At 31.9% G+C, this 17,922-nt stretch overlaps 1 protein-coding gene across 7 annotated transcripts in view; it reads right to left on the bottom strand.

Moving 5' to 3' along the window:
* Positions 1-16,758, bottom strand: part of PMCA (plasma membrane calcium-transporting ATPase 3) — a 762,833-nt gene extending 746,075 nt beyond the window's left edge. For 6 of the 7 annotated variants that reach the window (XM_075362205.1, XM_075362203.1, XM_075362206.1 and 3 more), the window contains exon 1: positions 16,606-16,758. The gene's annotated coding sequence lies outside the window, so the exon portion shown is untranslated. The remainder of the gene's footprint in view (positions 1-16,605) is intronic. The other variant, XM_075362200.1, reaches the window with a different exon arrangement.
* Positions 16,759-17,922: the final 1,164 nt, after the last annotated feature.

Below are 17,922 nucleotides of genomic sequence, written 5' to 3' on the forward strand. Positions count from 1 at the left end.
CTTGAATCCCAGATTAAGGGGTAAATTTTGCGGGTTTATATGATATCTGACCTAAAAAAATGAAAAAATATCTAAGAACTGTATTTTATTCGTTTCTGACAGATATGAGGTAAAAGAAAAAGATTGGTGTCGAAAAACTCTCTATTTTATGTTTAGCGTAAAATAGCTGTTAATTGTGCGATAAACACATAAACGTTTTAAACAAAACTTGTAGAGAATTTGATTCTGAGTAAAACTGTATGAATAAAGTCCACAGAAACTAAATGACAACGTAAGAATTTCGAAGTTTATAAAAACAAAACATATGAGAATGCGGTAGTTTTTAACCGGGTATTAAACGAAACAAAACTTTCAATATTACAAAACAAAAGAATTAAATATTTTAGAATACTTTCCATCAGCGTTAAACTAGATAGACAGGTGTTCCCTGTTCTATTTGAGAATTGAGTGTCTTCAAGATTAACTAATTAAAAAAATTTATACCGGTCGGTTCCGGTGCGTGTATGGGACTGAAAAAGGATTTCTCAAGAGTTTTAAAACAAGGAGGGCTGTAAAACAGATTTTTTTACCGAGTCTTGAGCTATTTTTGTAATTTAATTATTATACCAAGCAGTATTTACTGCGGATCTGTAATAAAATGAAACTACAGGCTTATGTCAATGATATTATTCTTCTGGCACCCGATAGAACTAACACTTAATGCTATTGCGAGTCGGGGAATTTAAAGTTGAATCTGAATAACTCTAAGGTGATGGTTTTTCGAAACGGCGGTAGCGCTGTTACAGCGAAGAATGGAAGTAAGGTAATACAAATGGTTAAAAATGATTAATGTCTAAGCGTTAATTTGTCTTAGAATTTGTCTATTGAGAAACGCTTTAGTGAAAAGCAATCGAGGGCCAAATTCACCTTAGTTTCTTTCAGTACTTGTTATCAAGCACCCTATTGGAATTGTACGCATCGCGGTCGATCGGAATATTCCTTTTCGGCTAAGCTGCAGGTGTTAACGCAGTTTAGAGGACGATATTCCGTTACGATCAGAAGATCGGAGATGTAATAACAGAAGGACAATAGAAGTGGCCCGGTGTTTATTCCTGAAAAAGGTTTTTATTTGCCGGAAAACATACGTCCAATTGACGCCTTTATTGCGTTTGTTTTACGCTTTCAAAAATAGTTTTACGACAACGTGAAAAATATTATATCAGAGATTTTTGTATTTCTTGTCACAGACGTAAAATATTTAAAAATACATTATTATATCTAAGTTATTATTTATTAACACATTCCTTCCGGCACATTATTTCCCTGCTTTTAATAGAAAGATGTTTGATGTCACGAAGAGTCTCCCTATCAGACGTCTCTAGTTTATTCGAAAAATCTATTTGAAATAGTGTATTTATTAGCGATTTGTTTTGGTTTTGTGGATTTTTTTTTTGTTTTATCCTGAAAGAAATTGTCCGCACATCAGTGTTACGCTCCGACATACAAGAAAGTACCGCACCGGTACTCGGATGTGCCGCGCCGGCTATTTGTTATAACGAATCAGTTAGCGGCACACAGAAGTGGTTGTGGAACGGCACCCCTACACGCCGCGCTTGTTTACTAACGACCTTGATGCCAGTTGCATTTGTCTACCATATGAGTCTGGTCTCTACGTTTGTTTCGACAGAGTTCGTTACTTTAGTTTCGCGATTAATTTTAATGATTTAATTTAATTTTAATTAATTTTTTATTAATTTCTATTCATTTTACTGAATAAAAATACCTAAACGAAAAATTATCGGTGTCTGTCGAGGTGTACTGATGATGACACCATTATGGTTATTATCAACATCAAGTGATGAAGAACCTGACATTAAAAACGATTGTAATACCGACTTCATATTTATCTACTAACACACTCAATCTGTCAAGTTAATATCTCATCTAGCAGAAAATAATCCCGTAGATTCCTCTGAACCCAATACATAAGTTATTCAGCCGTGTGTTACCACTACCTCTCAGACCAGCACTTGAACAGCTAATTTGAGCACCAACACTTCTGTCTACGCATCTACCGAAGAAGAATTTTCTCATAATACCGACGAGGACCGGGATTATCAGGAAAACACGGTATCGTATTCTTCACATAACTCCCATACATCAGAATTAAGTGAAGATAAAGCTACAATAAACCGGCCTGATCGGTCTCCCAGAAATTACAATATGATGACCGGTACTTAAGATGTGACGTTTCAACAGAAAATCCATTTGAGGTGTTTTTATCGGAGGATATGTTTAGATTTTATTGTTACTGAAACTAATAGTTTCGCTAAACAATGTTTGAGTAAAGAAGCCAGAAAAAATAAAAAGTTATTTAAATAGGCCGATACTAATGCGAATGAAACGAGAAGATTTTTCGCAATTCTTATATTGATGGGCGTAGATCACTTGCCAAATATACGAATGTGTCGGTCGAATGATGATATGTTTACGAATGCTTTCATAAAAAGAATGATGCCCAGAGACAGATTTATTTCAATTTTAAACCGCTAGCATTTTGCCAGCAATGAAAGTGACGATGGTATTAGTAGGAGTTTTAAGATAGCTTAGTTTAAAAATATGTTACCAAGTAATTTTCGAGCAGATAAAGCCAGGGAAAAAATTAGTAATCGATAAGACTATGATTCCTTGGAGAGGAAGACTTATTTTTCGACAGTATATTCCCCAAAAAAGTATTCCTACACAGCTTCTCGTTCGAAAGTCAGAATGAATGCCTGTAACAAACGTAAACTAATAATCGTTCCCTAGAGCCGATACCGCCATTATCGTAAGGCAAGTAGTGAAACAGATTTAAAATATTCGAATCGTTCGGTACACCGATGTGCCGAAACGCCTATCAAACATAATATGCAGCGGCACACTAGTGTACCGTAGCGACGGATACGAAAATTTATTGCTTCGGCTCACTGTGTACCGATCCGTAGTGAACGCATCAACGATAGTCTCCCAGCTATATTACAACCGCCCATTCGAATAACAATTACAAAATTATCATCATTTTTGTTATTAATATTAAAATGAGAATTATATATAAAATATAAAACTGTGAACGCCTGTGTAACTCGAATTTCTATTATATACGCACGCATACAATCATTCGACCGATATGACAGATAAAAGAGAATGTGTTAGGGGAACGCGGATGAATGCGATCTGATAAACAGAACATTAGGTCTTTGTAATAAAAATTTTCACTCCATAATATAATTTTAAAACTACGTTGAATCATCGCATAATAGGAAAGTATTAAATCCCTAACTTCACACACACACACACACACACACACACACACACACACACACACACACACACACACACACACACACACACACACACACACACACACACACACACACACACACACACACACACATAGAGAGAGAGAGAGAGAGAGAGAGAGAGACACACACACACACACACACACACACACACCAGATGTATAATACGTTACATCATTTGTTCGCAGAAGCTTATCGACTACTGCAGCGTAATCAGAGTGAGAATGAGGGAAAAAGGAAAATTAAACGTGTGAACAAAATGAGGGTAAAAAGAAAATCTTCATATGATGGCTAGCAAGTGATCAATTCTGTTATACCGGGTGTCCGAAAAAAATTCCCTGGTTTCAATAAGGAATATAGTTTTAATTTTGTAGCACTCAATAATGTTTTACGCGTAATTTTGAAACGTCAACGAGTAAATTTTAGTTAACAATACCATTGTGTTGCTATTAGAGAAAGCTCAATGCGTTTACTGGTTTGAAGAAACAAAATCAGTGACTCTTGTATAGAGATTATTCGCTAGTCGATCGTAGAAATCCTCCGAGTGATAAAAGCTCACGTAAGTGATGTGAAAATTTTTTGGAAACCGGAAGCGTTTTAAAAGGACACTCACCAGGTAGGCTGTAAATAAATTCCGAAAACATAGAAAGAATTTGACTGAATTTATTAATGAAGTCTAACACGTTCAGTTCGTACCGTTAGTCGTCAACTAAATATTCCTAAAAGCGCTATGTTTATAAACTGCAACTACTTCTTTCTTTTCTTTTTCCTCTTTAGCCTCCGGTAATACAGTTCAGATAATACTTAAGAGGATGATATGTATGAGTGTAAATGAAGTGTAGTCTTGTACATCCTCAATTCTACCGTTCCTGAGATGTGTGATTAATTGAAGCCCAACCACCAAAGAACACCGGTATCCACGACCTAGTATTCAAATCCATGTAAAAATGTACACTAGGACTTGAACGCTGGAACTCTCAACTTCCAAATCAGCTGATCTGGGAAGACGCGTTCACCACTAGACCAACTCGGTGGCTTAAACTGCAACTACTTAATGAAATTAAACCTGACGAGTCATAAAGAGTTAAATTTTTAATAAGCATTTTAGACTTAATTTCTGCTGATAAAAACCACCTGCAGCATATTTTATTCTCTGATGCAGAAAATTTCACGTTCATAGAGTCGTGAATCACCATAATTTTCGAGTATGGTGCTCAGAAAATCCACATGACTCAAGCGATTACCATATGATACGAAGGGGATCGTAATATTTGCAGTAGAATTATTTGCAACCCTGTTATATTTAACCTAAATAAATCGATCGTCTTACCAAGTCAAGTCAAAAAAAAAAAACAATATTCTACCTGATCTTTCAACATCTCTTAGCTGGAATCAAATTTTTAGGCGGTTTATATTAATTTTCCTTTGAACCCTCAATTTTTAGTGAAATCTTTAACATCGATGTTTAAAAGATGAAAGCTTTATATCTTTTTCTAAATAAAAATACAAACATTAGTATGCATTCGTTCGAACAAGATTTGCGACTCCTCAATTAATGTTTACACATCCACGTAATTTCTTTTGAGCAATCGTATATCCATTCAAAAGTTATACTTTATAAATCTTTAGGATCTCTATGGAGACCGCTCACCGATGAAAATTTTTTTATCAATTGAAAAAGTTTAGCGATCGGCGAACTTTATCCGGAATAAGATTTTCTTCATCGATCGATGCGAGAAGCTTAATATCACGAATATTTGGAAATAATTAATGTAAGAAATCGCAAACAAATACGTCGATCGTTTATTCGAATAACAAACGGATTAGCTCACGCCGACGGAAATACATGTTTTGTATAAAACATTATAAAAATAAAATAACAAACAAAAACAAAACCGAAATGCCCTAAAAATCTTATTACCGGTAAACTTTAAGGAGACGACCTTTGTCATATGGTAAATGAATAAATGACTTATGTAGTAAAATGGGGGTTAAGATTGCATAGCGTTTAATAAAAATTGCCAGACAACAATAAAACATTAAACGGTCTCTTTATAATATTACATATTTATGAAGAATATTTTAGTGATAATTGTACCTTTAGATTATTTTTTCTTCTCTTTTACGCTTTTTTCGAACACCCATTTGTTTTGGAGAGTAGATTTAAGGTATTTCTACGGCCGGGTGACCCACTAGAGGAAATAACACATCAAAATTAACAGCTGAGAAAACCACGGATCCGACTCGAATTCTTACCCGGACCCTTCCGGATGAAAGATAGAGATGTTCACTCCGTAATAGAAGTCGTATGCTGCAGTTAGCTCTCTACCAATTACGAGATAGAAGCTATTTTTGTATTTCCAGAATTACGTCTAAATTACTGTTTGTGAAACGATCATATAAATACTATCTCAAGACTTATAAACAAAGTTAAGATGTAAAAGGGGAAAATTGATATTGACCAACATGATTTAGTCTTTTCTAAAGAGGTTTATTAAAAAGGGACTCGACGAATAAAAAAATTCGAATAATTTTAGAAAAAAATATTATTTTCTATTAAACTTCTACGGAGATTTAAGCTTATAAATATTTAAGTCTTATTTCTACAAAAAAAAAAAAAATAAATAAATGGAAATTTCTAATAAAAAATAATATTAACAAAAAACCGACTACTAAATCTATTTACTACATTTTTCAATAGCTACTACCACTATTATTATTTATTATTATTATCCTCTAGCTTCGTTTTTCCGCAGTGTTTCTTTGTGTAAGTGATTTTCGTTTCTTTTTATTTACTGCGCAAATACTGTGGCCATTTAACATCAATACAGTGATAAGTGTTCTACCTCCTAGTTGTACAAATTACAGCTGTACAAGTTCGCTAATAAATGCAAAAGAAAAATTTTAATTTATTTAGTTTTATTTCTCTAAAAAATAATACAATTATAAAATATTTTTAAGTTTTTATATTTTGTTTTACAAAATTCACTAAATGGACAGTAAATAACAAAAAACACCGCACTAACCGCTTTCAGTACGAAGTTCGAATGTTACTGACCGATGTTACACGTACAGCATACAATCTTCCGAGCGAAATCATAAGAACAATAAGTTCACTCCCGTACTCGTGTAAAAGCAGTAAAACGAGTAAAAGCACATATACACGCGTAAACGTGTACGTGCGAGCGTATACACAGCGAGATAGTATAATTATTTAAACGCATGCAATGATCGGCCAGGAGACTGATTTAAACATAGTCATTTGAACCGGTATCGGTAATTATACGGACAGTAATAACGAGACTGTATTTTTGTACCTCATAGAGCTACATGTTTATTAGCGATTCTAAGTGGAAAAATAAAGGTAGTTATAGGATCGATTAGCCTCTAAACACTACCGATAAGTAAAATAAACCGGTTACAATAAAATTCTATTACGACAGTTAAATCCACTAATTAAAATGTTACAAAAATAAAATATCGCTTAAAAGAATATTCCGTTAATTCGAACAAACATTTTAGTCCCAAATTAATACTATGAAGTCACTTATAAGTACGAAGTGAAGATTTTGTCCGGAAAATATCAGTTAACATGAAAGAAGAAATTTATTATTTCTGTATTCATAGAATTCACTCTCTTTTAAATCCCTACATACACGTCCACAAAATGTTACTCATGAGGAATCGTTCTTCCTCCTTTACTGTGTACCGTATTTTATATACACATCTACTACTTTTACTAGATACCTTTCTATCGAACGATACACGAAAAACCTTCTGTTATCCCTCATACTTGTACATTCGATACAGTCAGCGGAAGCACAAAGAGAAAAAACACTACCGATACGAACGCATATAACTCGTTAACAAACGGGATGAAACCTCAACCGGTTTACAACGATTCAAAACCACTTCGATCAAGACGGCATCTCTTTGTGAAAAATCGGACGACCAGAAGAATACGAGACCGTACCTACGATTTCTGAAACGTTTCGTCGCGTACCGATCGTGTTAAACGATTCGACTTCTTGAAACGAGTACGAGACTGTCGGCAATAAAAAATGTAAAAGTTAAACAATTTACTATTCTTTAGCAGTTAATTGTTTAAATTAATCGTCCCAGGGTAAGCGCGTATTTTCTAAATACATACTGTTTATCGCATTATTTTACCGCACAGTAGAGTTTATTAACGATTTTATTCGTTTTACACACAGTCTCATTTTTAATTCTGTTTGGCTCCTTGTTATCTTATTTTATGTTATCTCGGCTTCTGTAACGCAAAATACTCTAACCAAATTGTTATCTAGTTCACGCCATTTCACGTTAAATGTTCTCCACTATGTTTTATAGGAAGAGCAATTTATTTTTTTAAATAATTGAAAATATTGTAACATTTTATACATATAAATATAGATATATTAGGACAAAGTACATTAACACAAGACCAAATAAAAATTAAATACAACATTTTGTCACGGTGTCATTACGCCAAATATTATGCAATATGTGGCTAAAATTGTTTCGTGAGTACCTCTTAATATTCAAATTTACGAAGGATTTTTAAGACCAAGAAATGTACGATTAAAAAGACAGTTCCTCTCGAATACAGGAGATAAAATAATGTATGAGTTTTCAAATTTAGTAAAATTCGGTGGAAATGAAAAATCATCCAAGTATTTTAAAATATATTTTAATCGAAAGTACGTTTTACCCGGTCGATTATTCGTTAGACTTTTAGTAGTTTATTATTAAAATGTATTATGTTCGGCCGCACGGAAGTAGCAATTTTATATTAGTAGCTTTTATTAAACAGAGCATTCGGAAAGTCGCTGTGCAGTATGCTTTAGAATTATGTGGTGCATTCTGTTCTTTTGGCGTTAGGTCGGTTGCCCTGGGGGTTCGTTGGGTGTTGCTCAGTAATAAAGCAAGACGTCGATTGTTGAGTTGCGACTGAACAAGCTTAGTTTCATTTCGTTTATCAGAATTAATAGTGGCGAGAAATGAAATGGTTCTTTCGGTAGAGGAACGCATTTTTCTCGTCGAACACGTTTTTCGCGAAGGTGACAAGTATACAGATTTAGTGAACCAAAAGTTTTCTAAAAATTTTCCACGTTCCTCACCGCAATGTAGTTGAAGCTCTATTGAAAAGTTTCGGGCAACAGGCTCTGTTTAAAACGCTGATAGAAATGGAAAGCACGTAAACTAAACAAACAGAAGCTGCTTGATATTTCGGATGCTATGGCTGAAAGTCAATGCGTAAGTTAGTACAGCAGTAAGATATCGGACTTTCTACCGCTCATAAAGCTGTAAGAAAAGAATTGAACGTTTTCCCCCACAAAGTAATGCGTGTTCAAGAACTGAAACCGACAGATCATATGCCGAAAGATTAAATTATTGTCAACGGTTTAAAAGGTTTACTGACCAAAATTCCGTAGGTATCCTCTACAATACGTTTTTTTACCGATGAAACATGGTTTCTTTTTGGAGAGTATATTAGTTCACAAAACACACAACTGTGGTCGACAACTAACCCCCGTGAATTCCACGAACAATCTTTACACGAAGCGAAAATTGGAGTCTGGGTCGGTGTAAGTAGAACGGGCATTGGGGTCCAATCTTTTTTGAAAATGCAGTCATTAGTGATCCTTACTGTACTATTTTAACAAACGTTATTAGTCATTTAACAGAAGTGGAAATCAATCATCGGTTGGCTTCAACAACATGGCGCACAGCGCACACTGCTAACAGGTCGATGATCTTTTTATGAAACGTCTTTGGTGGTGAACCGATCATTTCGAGGGGTTTGTGGTCTGCACGTTCGCCCTATCTCACTTCTACGGATTACTTTCTAGGGGGCAGCGAAACGAGTAGTGTATTGAAACAGACCACGCACGATTGACTATCTAAAAACTGAAATAACGGCATACGTACTAGACATTCCAGTACATCAATTGGTTGTATTAAAAAAAAAATGGTTACAAAATTGGTTACATTAAGTGTTTGAAAAAAAAATTGAAACGTGGGCAGTATTGTACTGGTGTTGGAGGAGGTCATTTTCAACACATTTTATAAAATATCTCAGTTACTGTAATATCCGTTTCAATAAAATAATGAAATAAAAATACAAAGTAATAATTAAAAAGGTTTCGTCAATACGCATCCATAATTCCAGTGCACAGCATCTTTCTGAACGCGCTGTATTATAAATCGTAATTCACAGACTGTTAACATAACTCTTCCTGCAGAAGGATTTCTTAGCATTTACGATGAGTGACATAACCGGAAGGTTGTAGGCGACCCGATACAAGCCACGAGCTAATCCCACAGACTAGATTGTCATACTTCAGAATAACAATCGTCAAAGCTGGGATTGCGGGATTACAAAACGCGAGAAGTGAAGCGGTTTTCCGTCGCCTTGTAAGCCAGTCGAAACGAGAATGATGTTCGTAGGGACTCTGATCGGGGCCTCTTGTACTTAGGGGACTTTTCACGCAGTAATAAAGACCGGGATGCATGGTGTAAAGCGACTAATTATAATTAATTTAACTGATTACCTTCTGTACTGAAACAGTGTACAATACACATAATTCGACTCAGAAGGGGAGAGAATTTATTCTTTATTAATTAAACTTTATTACAAATTTTTTTCAAAATTAAATTCTCCACAAGTTTTTATAACAGAATTTACGCATTTCTTAATCATTTAATAAAGTTATTGTACTTCAAACCTAAAAAAGTGTTTTTCTTCACCGAATTTCTGTTTTATGCGTGATATCATGAAAACTACTGAAGTTACAGTTCTGGGACCCGTTTTATTACATTTTTCAGGTCACAAAGCTTAAAAAACTATCAAGTTTACCCCCTTACATAACTCTCTAAAAATTTCAGTATGACCTCATTTCACCGGGGAACTGAAATCCGGGCGAAAGTTTTCGTTAGCCGTAACTCGATAACAAAGCGTTTTCGGACATATGTTTATATGAACTTTTTTCTTCATTTCAAACTCGATAATAAGTACTCTCGAAAATTATTTCTCTTTCCTCCTGAATCACTCTATATATGTACATACATATTTACTGACCTATATAATAAATACAATAGTAAAAATAATATCCGATAAAATTAAAATTAATCGATGTTATGTAATCTTTAATTTAATGAATTATATTCCTGTAGAAACAGACGCAGTGTGAATGAGATTCCAGAGATGACAAACTTATACTTACTGGCTGACTAGGTAATCATCATTCGTTTGAGATCATTCTGATAGAAAGAATATGACGTCAGGACACGTAAAAGTATATTCCATCCGCTCACCTTATATAGTAAAATCGATCGTAAAACGATCCATTTTTTCAACTACGAAACCTAAAGAATCGAACGGGCCGATTTATATCTGTCGAGTGAAGTTACTAACGCTTTTAATAAAAGACTGCTTTATAAAAAAAAAAATTTTCCTGAAATCCTTTTCACGGGTGTATAATATAAACAAAAGCGATAATATAAACAAAAAAGTAACAATGATTACGAAAAAGAGAATAGCATGAAAGACGTAGAGCGCATCATTTTTAAAACCTGTTTTCACTCGCTTTCATCTGATTAACGAATAACATGATTCATTAGCAGACGAAACGCAATTACGTCATACCGGTCAACTCAGAAAATACATTCTTAGCTCGTAATAAACTCACTCGTTAATAAATTATACAATGTTATGTACAAATAATATAAAATAGCTCGCTAATTTAAATAAAACCCAAAGCATATTCAATTAATTTCATTTGTTAAACGATAAATATTGGTAGGTGCAGAAGAATTAGAAGAAGTAATCGATAAATTCGAAAACCAAACTCGAAGTTAATCGATCACTATAAAAAGTATTAATAAAAAAAAAATAAAACTAATTTTTAAAAATTGAATTATACATGCATTAATAAAATTCAGTACAAGTAGAAATACTCTTTTTGTGTGTTTTGTTAGAAACGTATCATTTAGAAATCGCGTTATAGTTTTAACGCGACCGAATGATTTTTAAACGTCGGCACATTTTTATATAATATAAGTATATTTTGTGTCGTAATAATTATTTCTCAGAAATATTGGCTTCGTCTGTATCCTTTAAACAAACTGACTTTTATTACTCTGATCTAAGATTTTGGGAGCTTGTAGTGGATTCATGAAGAAAGTAAAAACAACACTTAAAAAGGTGATGATTTGGCCAACGAAGAACAGCTTTTAATGAGGTACTCATTAAGTCTTTCGTTAGTCAGACTAACGAAAGACACCAGAGTCATACGCAAATGAAATCCTGCTCTGTTTTACCGTCATTTTATTTACAACTAGTCAAACAGCAAAAAGTATGTCGTTCGTATTTAAAGAAAGACGCGTTAAAGAAAAGCTCTTACTACCGTAAGAGATTTTTAACCCTTTTCAGAATATAATCTTCAATTAGGCGAGTTCCTTTCTAATTTTGTTAAAATATATGAAAATTCGTGGATTAGTAAGGGATAATAAATTTCCTTTTTAATAAAAAAAAATTATAATAAAAAGGTGTTTTCCCTTCTAGTATCACGATAACAAGAAAATATAAAAGGAGACTGATAAAACAGCCATCCATACTTACAAATGGCTGTCGAAGCTATATTTCTTGAAATCGATAAATATAATTTATTATAAAACAATATTTATATTTATTATATATTTCTTTCATTTCAAAAGAGCTTAATCGTAAGCGATATCGAACGCTTTAACGATTTAAACAAGATGAAGGAATTAAATTAAAAATTTTTGTTATGAATTCCTATTTCTAATTCATAATGTAAAGAGTAAACTCTGACGAATTCAGTTACAAAATACGTAATTTCCGGACTATATCTCTCGCACTACAGATGAGTCGTTTCATATGATTTCTTATGAGCTTTAAGAAAAAGGTAATACTGCGAAAAAAATTCGGTTTGATAAGCTCATAAAATTTTTTATTTCTAATTGTATCCGTTTTACATATTTTTAGTAACATTCTAAAAAAATCAGCTTAAATCGTTAATCGTTTAACTTTCCATAACTGTAATAAAATAAGAATAATAAAAAGGGAAATGTGTATATGTATATATATTTACGTAGAAATAATTACGAATTTCAATAATTTTTTTGTTTTCATCATACACACACGCGCGCGTGCGGTTTTTTATATTTTTTACAGTAAAAATGCAATACTATAAACACAATTTCAAAGGGGGCACCAACAATGCATAGTTAAACAGATAATTTATAGGTAAACTGTTATTGTATTGTTTTGTTGCAAGGCTCTAAAAAATACCATTCTTGAATTAATTCATACTACAACTTTTTTGTATGTCTTATAACAACTAATATTAAAATGTAAATATTTAAACTTTAAAATACGAATTTATTAATATGTTTAAGTACACGGATATTATCCAAATCGATAAAATATGTGGATAAAGACTAAAAAAAAACGTTCTGGTTCTTTCCTTCTGCTCAATTTTATTTTTTACTCGATTAAATTCATATAAACTCACAAAAGATTTACTTAAAAGATAACTGTCTGAAATAAAATAAAAAGAAAATTAATTCAGCTTTGAAAATCGTTCTAGATGTTAATCTGGAAGCTAAAAGTTATATCTGTTTTCTTTTTTTTTGGGGGGGGGGGAGGGTGAAAGTTTAACATATAACGTAAATCAAAATAAAAGTAAGAATTGACTTAAATTGTTTTATTAATAAATATAGGAACGATAAATGTATATGGTGTTCGGGACCTGTAGACCGAGGTGATGAAAAATCGTTCGGTTGCACACCCGATGATTTGAGACGCGTTTAATGTAGCCGATCAGTTATTACGAGAAATTCCGCGATAAATCTACCGCAGGGTTTTATTTTTCAATTAATAATTTATTGATATTCATTTTTTAATTTTCTGTATAATGAGTTTTTCGATCGAGTACCGACAATTTTTAATAAGATAACTAGTTACAATTCGTAACGGCGAGTGATTTTTTTCACGTTAATGCCGAATTTAACCGTTCGTTACCAGATATCTCGAGTGAAAAAAGCGACACGTTTATTAATGATGTATTTATTCGTACTGTTATATTTTAGAATAAAAAATATAGATGTATACATTTTGTTATTTTAGTTTATAATCGATAAAGGATTTCACATTTAATCTAACCAAGACGATTCGTTTCACGAGTCTAAGAAACAAATCATCATCCTAGCTTGTGTTAATCTGTATTAATCAAATGATTTAGCGCTATTTATTAAATTATAAGCCATCCCGTATTTATATAAATAGTATTTTAATTTGAAAGTCCAATTTTTCTGGAAGTCCCGAATCTTACAATTATATATACATATATATTAGATCGATTATCAAATTTAATTTTATATTTCTGATTTTTTCTCGGTCTTCTCCGTTTTTGACTTTTTGATACGGTTCGGTTCAATCTGTTTTTTTAATTCTTTTACGTTTTACTTTATATCGTAACGAATTATTTTCTTTTTTTTTATTACTTCTACCGATCGATTTTTACAGAAAAAGTTTATTATTTTATAGAATAATTTACATTTTATATAATAAGAAAATTTTTAATTTTTTTTATTCAAGTACGTATCGTACTTTCAGATATTTTTATACTACTTTTTTCTTTCTTTTTATACTTACGCTTGATATCGATCATGTAACATGGGAAAAATTATTTTATTTCGCTTATATTTTTATGGGATTAACTTAATTTTCTTGTTTACTTATTAAAACAATACAATTTAAATAAAATATAATACAATTTTTTTTTTTTATTTCCCAAAATGAAAAATTAATTTTTATTTCGATGCGACTGGAATTGATATATACGTATACATAAATCCCAATCGGTTATATTACATTATATTTTATATGTACATTATATACATTATATTTTTAAGAATAGTACTAAATACTTATTTATGGCCTCAGTAAAGTAAATTGATTAATAATTTCGTAACTTTAACGGAATAACCGATAGAGCTGTTTTTCCTAATAATCAATATCTGTCGCCTAACGGTTTGATTTTTATAATATTAATTATATTGTTATAAATATTCCATTTTTTATTTATCTAAAGAACAAATAACCAAACAGACTCGAATCATCGATATACTTAGTTGCTAAATTATTTTCAGAATTACTGAACGGTATAAAGGAGTTTTTGTCGATGAAACAAGAAAAAGAATAGCCGAAAGCGTTTGTGTTGTGATTTTTTAATTTTTTGTAGTTCAGTTGTTTATGGTAACTATGTATCTTGCATCGTGAATTATTATTTAGCGGGTAAGCGGGAGAGGAAATGACTGTAATTAATATTTTTTTCTTAGGTTACGTTAAATGTAATTTACATAAGTGTTTTTTGTTATTTATTTTTAAGTCGCATATTACTAATATTAATTTTTACTATACGGTATTTCAGTATTAGTTTGTTTGATTTTATGCAGTACAGAGTTTAGAAATTATTTTATGGGGATTAATTTCCATTCATATTATTTTTTAATGTAATTCCTGTCTATCTGCTCGTTACAGCTTAGACCTAGTAGACTGTCGCATTAAATTTCTGCTACCAAATAAAGAAAAAGAACATTTTACTTTTTACATTTGTTACTCTAATTTTATACTCAGATTTATTTCCATTTTTTTTTTTTTTTTTTTTTTTTTTTTACTATTTTAGTAGTTTATTAAATCTTATTTATAACGTTTTTAAATTTATTTTTTACGATGTAAGTTCTGCGATAAAAAATAATCTATAATTAAAAAAACACAAACAAATAGATCGAATAAATTGTTATTTTACAAAACGACTGTATAATATATGTAACCGAACCGATAAGCACATCCTATTTCCCTTCGAAAGGAAATGTATTTAATCGTCGCCACGAAGCAAACGTAGTAGGAGTCTTTAAATATACGGCCTATAAATACAGTAGCGCTATTTATAACTGCCGGTCGAATCTACTTTTAAACGGTTTTCTTGTTACATTAAAAATTTACCCCTTAATAATATTACGTAAACTTTATCCGGCTAAATCGAATACGTTCAAATCCTATGATTTTCAAACGGGCACGGTCTTCTTTTAAATTTATCGATTGTCATACAGTAAAAATTATTTTTAAAAGTATGTTTTTACAACATTCCACAACGTATAAACAAACTCTATCACGCTTATTTATACAGACGCAAAGGGACAAACTGATAATCAAAATATTTAAAAATTTAACAATTATATTTAAAAAAATATATATAGTTATAACAGTAATAATATCGAGTTACAAAACAGTATTTTCATTAAATATAATTTTGAAATGTGAAGGGGTGAAAGTAGTTTACAGAGTTAATTATAATTATGACTATAATTACTACATTCTAGTTTACCATGTGCAACAGAACATCATCGATTCTAAAAATATCTACACGGTATAATATTATCAGCAATATTAATTTATAAATTACGAAAAACCGAGTAAAAGAATAAACTAATCGATTTTAAGACGAAACGAAACCTATATATTATCTCGCTCTTCGGTTAAATATAGTTTTAAAACCGTTCTACTGTACCATATAATGTTTTTTTTTTTACATTTTCTTTAAAAACTAAAATATATAAGATGAATACAATAAGTTATTTAATTAATTACATTTTTAATTATATTACAGTAAGTATGTTACATATAGTGTTAAATTATTATTTTTTTTGGGAGAGATTTGTAAACATAATAGGCTTTTATTTATAAAATAAAGAAATAGTTTGCCGATAGAAATCGTTAGTTAATCGCGATTATTATAGGATAATACAAAAAGTAGAGGCCAAGCAATTATTAAAAAACTTCGCGAGCGAGACGACACATTTAAATCGGATGAAAATTCTAGTACAGCGATTAGGCGTATACTCGATGCGATCTTGTAAGTTAGTTTCACGTGTGTATTATCCACCTGACTTCACTACTGTTCGCCTTGATAGTTGCAAAGTACATATATACATTTTAAATAAAGGTTAACGTAATAGAAATATTAATACCATACACTGTACTAAAATTGTTGCGACACGCCGAGTCAGAAATACTTTTTACTGATAAATCTTATCGACTGTAGCGGCAATTCTAAGTATGGGCGTGAATGCGTGTGGGTATGTACGTGTGCGGGGTTACACGTACGTACATACACATATAAGTGCGCTTAATTATACTTTTTTAACTATCGCATTAATAACACAAAATCGCACACACTAACAGTCAACGTTTACTCACTCACGGCCAGGTCCGAATCTCTCCAGTTTATTGGGTTGTACTAGGCCTATCCAGCACTCGTCCGGCTAGCGCACTATTGTCTCCTCCACCGCGCCAGTCACCACACTCTCCTGCCGTACTCGACCGCACACCGATCGAGCTCTCTCTGTTCAAACCGGGACGCGCATGCGTAATATTCTGCCGGCGATGACGACCTACCCCGCTATCTGTCGGGGAAACGGATAAATACGAATACACTCGTCAGATATCTCGTCACAAGATCAATACATTCCGTTTCGTATTTTTCTACTCCTTTAAGACCGAGTAACAAATGTCAACAGATTTTTGTTTCAGATACTTTATTTAAACGGTCCGGCCGCTTAATATAAAAATATATATTGTATACTAATATAAGACATGCTTCTTTCTATCTCTAAGAATGACTATATATAATTTAATTAGACCGATCGTTAAAATACACGTTTGAAAAATATAATACATATTGTAACCGAAAACTGTTAAGAAAGTTTAAGTTTAATTAAAACGGTTTAAGAAAGTTTAAATAAAACTTTTAAAGAGTTATCGAAATATTCAATTATTTAATTATTTCTGTTTTAATACAAAAAAGGATGATAAAAATTATTCGTGCAAATTTAATCGGAGTTACGATAAAATTTATTTCTTCATTCCTATCTATTATCTCTTCCAAAAAAAAAAAAAATGAATTTATCTATCACGATAACGGTGAATTTTTATGTCAAAGCGGTAAGAAGCCGTAAGCGAATTAAATGCAGGGACAATAAATTTGTTTCTGCTTTTAATGTTTGTAAAAAGTAAACTTTTACATTAAAAACAGAATATCTTTGATGAGCCTATTATTTATAATACGTAAATGTTTACGTATCAGAAAGATTTTTACGGGCAATAACAAAATCAATAAATAAATAAATAAGTAGGATTTGAGATTTAATAACAACGATTTCCTTGAAATATCAGAAGGTTTTCCACTTATAATAAACAGTTTTCGATCTAATTAATCTAATGATTTAAAAACTTAATAATTTTGGTGAAAATCTCCCTTATTTTATATGAATTTTATGCTTATTCAATGACCTTGAAGATCACTTTATGAGAGAAATTTCATTTGTTAACCAATAATATAGAATTTACCCGATCCTTTTAGTACCGACTGATGAAAATATTGATGAAGATTTAAGTGCAGACAGAAGTATAACAAACGTTTACGGGAAAGATCGGTTTCGAGACATAAAAGGAAAGGTCTAACTCAGTAGTGCTAGGTGCAATAAGTATAGCGAAGGTCTACGTGGTAGATCACCA

Source organism: Lycorma delicatula, chromosome 4, assembly GCF_047948215.1.
Source record: "Lycorma delicatula isolate Av1 chromosome 4, ASM4794821v1, whole genome shotgun sequence".
In the NCBI taxonomy this organism is placed as follows: domain Eukaryota; kingdom Metazoa; phylum Arthropoda; class Insecta; order Hemiptera; family Fulgoridae; genus Lycorma; species Lycorma delicatula.